Consider the following 6,056-nt stretch of genomic DNA (forward strand, 5'->3'; position numbering starts at 1 on the left):
TTGTAGTAGTGAATTTCAGCTCTAAATTTCTGCAATGAGATAATACTTATGAGACAACATCTTAATCTAAATTATTTCTGTTCTCCAAAACAGGTCTCCCTCAAGAGGAAGAATTCCTAGTGAAATAGTAAAATAAACACAGAATGCTTATGTAAGTGCATCACAGCCTAAGTCAGGTGCAGAATATATCATCATCATTAAAACCATCAAGATTTCAGGTCATCCAGCCATTTCAGAGCTGAGAATTTAACCTCACCTCAGCCCTTGAGAAGAAGTAATAGAGAGCTTTATAATCAAATTTCCTTTCTGTGTAAATTCAAAAGAAACCATTGGTAACAAATACAAAAATCAGGACTTAGACTCATTTGTCACCAGCAAATGATGCTTCCTTGGCTGTTTTTACTTCATCTGGTATTTTCCTTACATCTATCCATGAACTTCATAAGAGCAGTGCATAGGTCTTTCCCCCACAGAAGTCTTAATTGCGGCATCTAAAGGTAGGTGTTGTGACCTCCCTAATACCTTCTTGCTTTTCACTTGTGGGTTGCTCCTGGCTGCATGCCAGGTACCCACCAAAGCTGCTCTCTCACACTACTCCCCTTTGCAACTGCACAAGGGAGGGAAAAAATTTATAATAAAAGGTTCATGAGTTGAGATAAGGATAGGGCAAGATCACTCAACAAACACCATCACATGCGAAACAGACTTGACTTGGGGATACTGAATTTATTACAAATCAGAGCAGAGAAGGATAATGAGAATAAAACAAATCTTAAAAACGCTTTGCCCCCTGCCTTCCCTCCTTACTCAGGGTTCTATCTCCTCCCCTCCCCACACTCCCTGCCATGGCCCAGGGAGACAGGAATAGAGGTTTCGGTCAATTCCTGCCACTGCTCAGGGAGAGGAGTCCTTCCCCTGCTCCAGCATGGGGTTCCTCCCACAGGAAACAGTTCTCCACAAACTTTTCCAGTAGGAGTCCTTCCCACAGGCTACAGTTCTTCACGAACTGCTCCAACGTGGGGTTCCTCCCACGGGGTGCACTCCTTCAAGAACAGTCTGCTCCAGCATGGATCCCCCACAGGGTCACAAGTCCTAACAGGAAAACTGCTCCAGCGTGGGCTCCTCTTGATGCTGACATCTCAAGAGTCACAAAAAAAGTTAACAATCTGCCCAGAGAGTTACAGGGAATGAGAAGGGGTTATGAAATAGGGTCCTGCCTTATTCTTGCAAAAGGTGGAATATGTAAAAATTTTCTTAAGAAAGGATGTTCTTTGATGTTTGATCTTTGCATACTTTCAAGCCTAATCAACAACAAAGATTTAATCTGTGAAACAGATAGCAGCCAAAAGCAAGCTCTAAGTGATGTCCAGGTGTTAGAAAGAAAAATTACTTATTCGCCTTGTTGAGGTTTAGGACTTGACAGGATCTAGTGATCTCACACCTAAAGGGAGGTTAAACAAAATTTGGGAAGAAGGGTAAACCACAATGAATTCATAATTTATGGGCCACAAGGACATTCTGTTTGGCAGAACATCCAAGATAAGGAAGAAATTAATAAAACCAACTCAGCAACTGCACTGAATCAGCTCCAACTGAGTAAAATGTAATTCCATAATTCTAGCAGGGGGAAATCTGCAGCCACCAACTCACAGACCACCAAACCTGGAAACCACTGACTCAAGAGAAAGACTGAGTATGCAGACTAATTAGCATGAGAAGACAAGAGAATCATTAACCAATAGAAGATAGAATATTAATTAATAAGAGAACCATGCCATGTATAGCTAATAAACAATAATGCCTTTGGCTGGTAAAATAGATAAATAGTAAAGTTTTGATAGTTGGTGTGCTTGATTTGTTGAAACCTCCACCTTGCACCCTGCACAGAATAAACAATGTCTGCTTTCTAAACGAGACTGGGCCTGTGTTTGGAGAGCTCTTAAAACTGGCAACACTCCCTCCACAGGTCTGCAGGTCCCTGCCAGCCTGCTGAAGTGCAGACTTCCAAAGGATTCAGTCTTCTCTTGGGCATCCCCCTGCTCCAGTGTGGGTCTCTTCCACAGGCTGAAGGAAGATCTCGGCATTTTTGTGGTCCTCCATGGACTGCAGGAGCACAGCCTTACTCACTGTAGTCTTCACCATGGGCTGCAGGGGAATCTCAGCTCTGGCAGCTGGAACACCTCCTATCCCACCTTCTCCAGTGACCCCAGTGTCTGCTGAGTTGTTCCTCTCACATTTTCTCATTGCTTTTCTTTGGCCACAGAGATGTGTTACATATGCACAATAACCTTTTTCCTTCTTAAACATGTTATCACAGACGTATTACTGCCATTGCTGATAGACTCGGCTTTGGCCAGCAGCAGTCCATCCTGGAGCTGACTGGCATTGGCTCTGCAGGACATGGAGAAACTTCTCACAGCTTCTCACAGAAGCCACCCCTGTAGTCACCCCCAGCCCCCCAAACCTGGCCACAAAAACCCATATACACTGAAGTAAAATACATCAGCAGAGCAATCATTGAGGCCATCAACATTTTTCTTCTGCTTTTGTCAGAATCCAGTACTAAGCTTTTGTGGTGAAATTCCTATATTAGCATATAATGTTTTTTTAAAGAGATTAATTGTTACAAATCAACAAAGTTGCAAACAGACACACTGGATCTTGGAGCTGGGATATTCATTCATATGTAATTCAAAGTTATTTGAGCTGCACAGGACAATTACACCCTCAGGGTACACCAGTGGTTTCATGTGGGAGTGGACATGTGTTTCTGTCTTGTCTGGGTCTGATGCAAACAAAATGTTTGCAGGGTGCACTGAAGAAAGATTCACCATTGCCTGAGAAGGCAAAATTAGCATCTTGATTGTCACAGTTAAACACAAATGTCTTAAAAAAACATGTATTTAAAAAAATCCAATAATTCATTTTTGTAAAGGCAGATTTCTTTTCAGATTTGTTCTTGTATCTGTAAAAAAATATGAATGATATTCAGGGCATCATTATGAAAGTAAAATACAATGTAATTGACTGGGTATTAGGTGAAAGGAATTTAGAGTCAATTCTGAATGATGGCTCTCAATGACAATTTAGGGGTATGTTTCCAAATGCTTCCATGCTTTCCAAAATCTGGGTCTCTTTCTGACATTTTCATTGAAGAGCAGCATAAGCCCTAGACTACTAAGAAAGAAAAACTAGTATTAATCACCTCTTAAGTAAGGCTGTCCATAAGACTTTGGCAGAAGTAATGTGCTGAGAACAGACAGAAACCTTCCAATTAAAAAAAAATTATCATCTAATATGCACTTTTAAATGATTTTAAGGTTTGAATTTTGTTTGATTTCTGTGTCCACTGACTGCTCCCTCATCTGAGTTTTCTTGGATTGCTTAAGGTAAACTGTTTCACTCCACTCTTGTTTAATTATTACTGGACAAATAAGCTGGCTACAGTCTATCCAACTGAAAAATTCTGGTTCAGCAGATTTCACCTAAGTTTGCTCAGTTCTGCTTATTTATAAAACCTATAAGATTTCCACAATAAATTAAACAGAAAATACCAGCCCTTGAAGAAACAACCCCTGTCCACCTTCAAAATAAATATTTATATAAATTATCAAAGAAAATGTTTTCTATTCTACTTTACTTTTATAAGTAAGATTCTTGCCTGAGGTGGATTAGGAATTTCTTAAGCAAGGCTACTTATCTTACAAATTATGTTAAATATTTGTATGCTCAAACAAGCATCTCAAGAAACATTAACGTATTTTAAAGGTTTAAGAAACACTGGAAGGCATCAGCATTCAGAGAACTAAGTGGCAGTAAAATTTCAAAACATTTTCCCAACTAACTATTTTCCCTAAAGCTACTTATCATACAAAAACGGATACAATTTTCTTTTGGAATATTTTATAAGTGTCTCAATCAAAAGCATTTCATCAGCATTAACAATAATCTGTTCTACAAAATGCTTTCTGCAAGGCAAGTATTAGCTGATATTTAAATACAGCTTTCAAACATAAAATACAACATGAACTATTGAAGTAAAACAGCACATTCACATCTACAGTCTAGAACTTGATCATTTGGATTGAGAGAAATGGAAGTTTTTCTGACACTTACAGGATGAAATAGGAAAAACTTTTTACAGTTTTTTAACTGAACTTATAATCTCAACAAACTATCAAGTAAAAAAAAAACAGAGATATATAAACTACAGCTGGTCATCATACGTGGAAAGATAATTTTAAAGTGCTTTGTGAGCTTCAGAAGAAAAGAATAAGTCCATTATTTAAAAAGAAATATATATATATAGATTTTAAGGTAACCTGGACAACTTTCTTTCAAAAACAATCCAAGAATAAGGACTTTATTAGTTATCATGTTAATTTTATTATTATATAACAATGTAAACTGAGTATAACATGCTGCCATCATGTGTACATCCTAAAAACTTTATGACATGACTACTAAGCATCTCCATATGTGGCTTGGAATTTTGACCATACTTCAGATGTTTAGAGGATGCACTGCTTGTCAGAGTTTTACATAAATATAGAAAAATGTTTGAGACTGTCTCATTAAATTAAAAACAAAATGAAATGTTCATAAAACCCAGGAGAACACTCAGATACATTCAAATGTTAATACTTCCTTTAGAGTTCTCCCTTATGGGTAGTACTACCTGATTTCTGACTGAGAAAAATTACAATAATAACAATAATAACTATAATAATAATAATTTTCATAACTCTAACAGAACTTAACAGCTGAACCAAAATGAAATATTCTGTATTTGGAATCATACAGCATACATATCTGTATACAGCAAATATATTCTGTAATATATACCAGAAATAGTGTTATATATTACAAAATATGGAGGTAGTATAATAATAACATCCTTTACTCAGTACACCATTACTTGAGACCGATATACCCAGAATGCGACAGACTGGGATCAGACTCTCAAAAGACAACATTAAGGCTTATCATTTCCATTAGCAGTGTGACAATTCCTGACATATACATTAGAATAGTCAGCAAGCCAGACAGGATACAGATAAGAACAATACTCTAAACTTCTTGAATACGTGCATTTGAATCCATGAAGGAGAATGGAAGCTGCTCTGGATAGCAGGTCGGTCACTGGTTATTGGATAAAATGGGACACCCACCATACTGTGGTACATTTGGAAAAATCAACATAATAAGTTATTTTTTTAATGAAGAAAATCATTACCTATAATTGTCTTTCTCTACCTTTCACCCTGTTTCAGATCCATAGACATCCTTCTTTTCTTTTCTTTTCAGAAGTACAGAAAAGAAGGATTAACAGCTGTTTAACAATGCAGGACTTGGCCAAGACACAGAAGTAGGTAAGCCCCAGATACACAAACCGAGACTGTGACAAAGACCAGAAACATTCCGTCCCATTACACTGGGAGCTTAAACTGGAGATTAAGCTGGAACTTCCTAACTGATGAGGGGGGAAGATGATCACATATTTGTCAGGAAAGAACAAAGTCATTATGGGGTATTTTAGGGTAGCAAAAGGTGTTATGGGATGTTTAGGGGAACGGGTGTGATGAAGGTACATTGCAGGTGTACCTGCGGTGGGACAATGGGGCCAGCCGAGTGAAAACAAGCTGCAGGTCCCCACACCTGCCTAAACAACTACAGATTCCAGACAAGCTCTCTGCTCCGTCTCTGCCTGCAGCTAGACAACTTCCAGCCAGGGCAAGTGATCTGGGATCTAGCTTGGAGATCGGCAGAGACTCCGGGCTCAACAGCCAAGTTACCAGGGGGAATAAAGGTGTGGAGCAGGTACTGGAGAGACCAGCGTGAGGGCGGGGATGGCGGAGAGCCGCTCTCGGCAGCGTGCGGGGGGGCGCTGAGCTGACACCCCCTCAGCATTCCCAGCGCCTGGACCTCGGGACTGCAGCATTCCAGCTCTGCTGGGAGGGGAGGAGCACTCGCCAAATCCCAAAGCCGCTGGAATGAGCTCCCTTGTGCCGCACCACCAATGGCATTCCAATGGAAAAACATCAGCACAAACATCA

Source organism: Pyrgilauda ruficollis, unplaced genomic scaffold (assembly GCF_017590135.1).
Source record: "Pyrgilauda ruficollis isolate IOZ18807 unplaced genomic scaffold, ASM1759013v1 scaffold63, whole genome shotgun sequence".
NCBI classification, from domain to species: domain Eukaryota; kingdom Metazoa; phylum Chordata; class Aves; order Passeriformes; family Passeridae; genus Pyrgilauda; species Pyrgilauda ruficollis.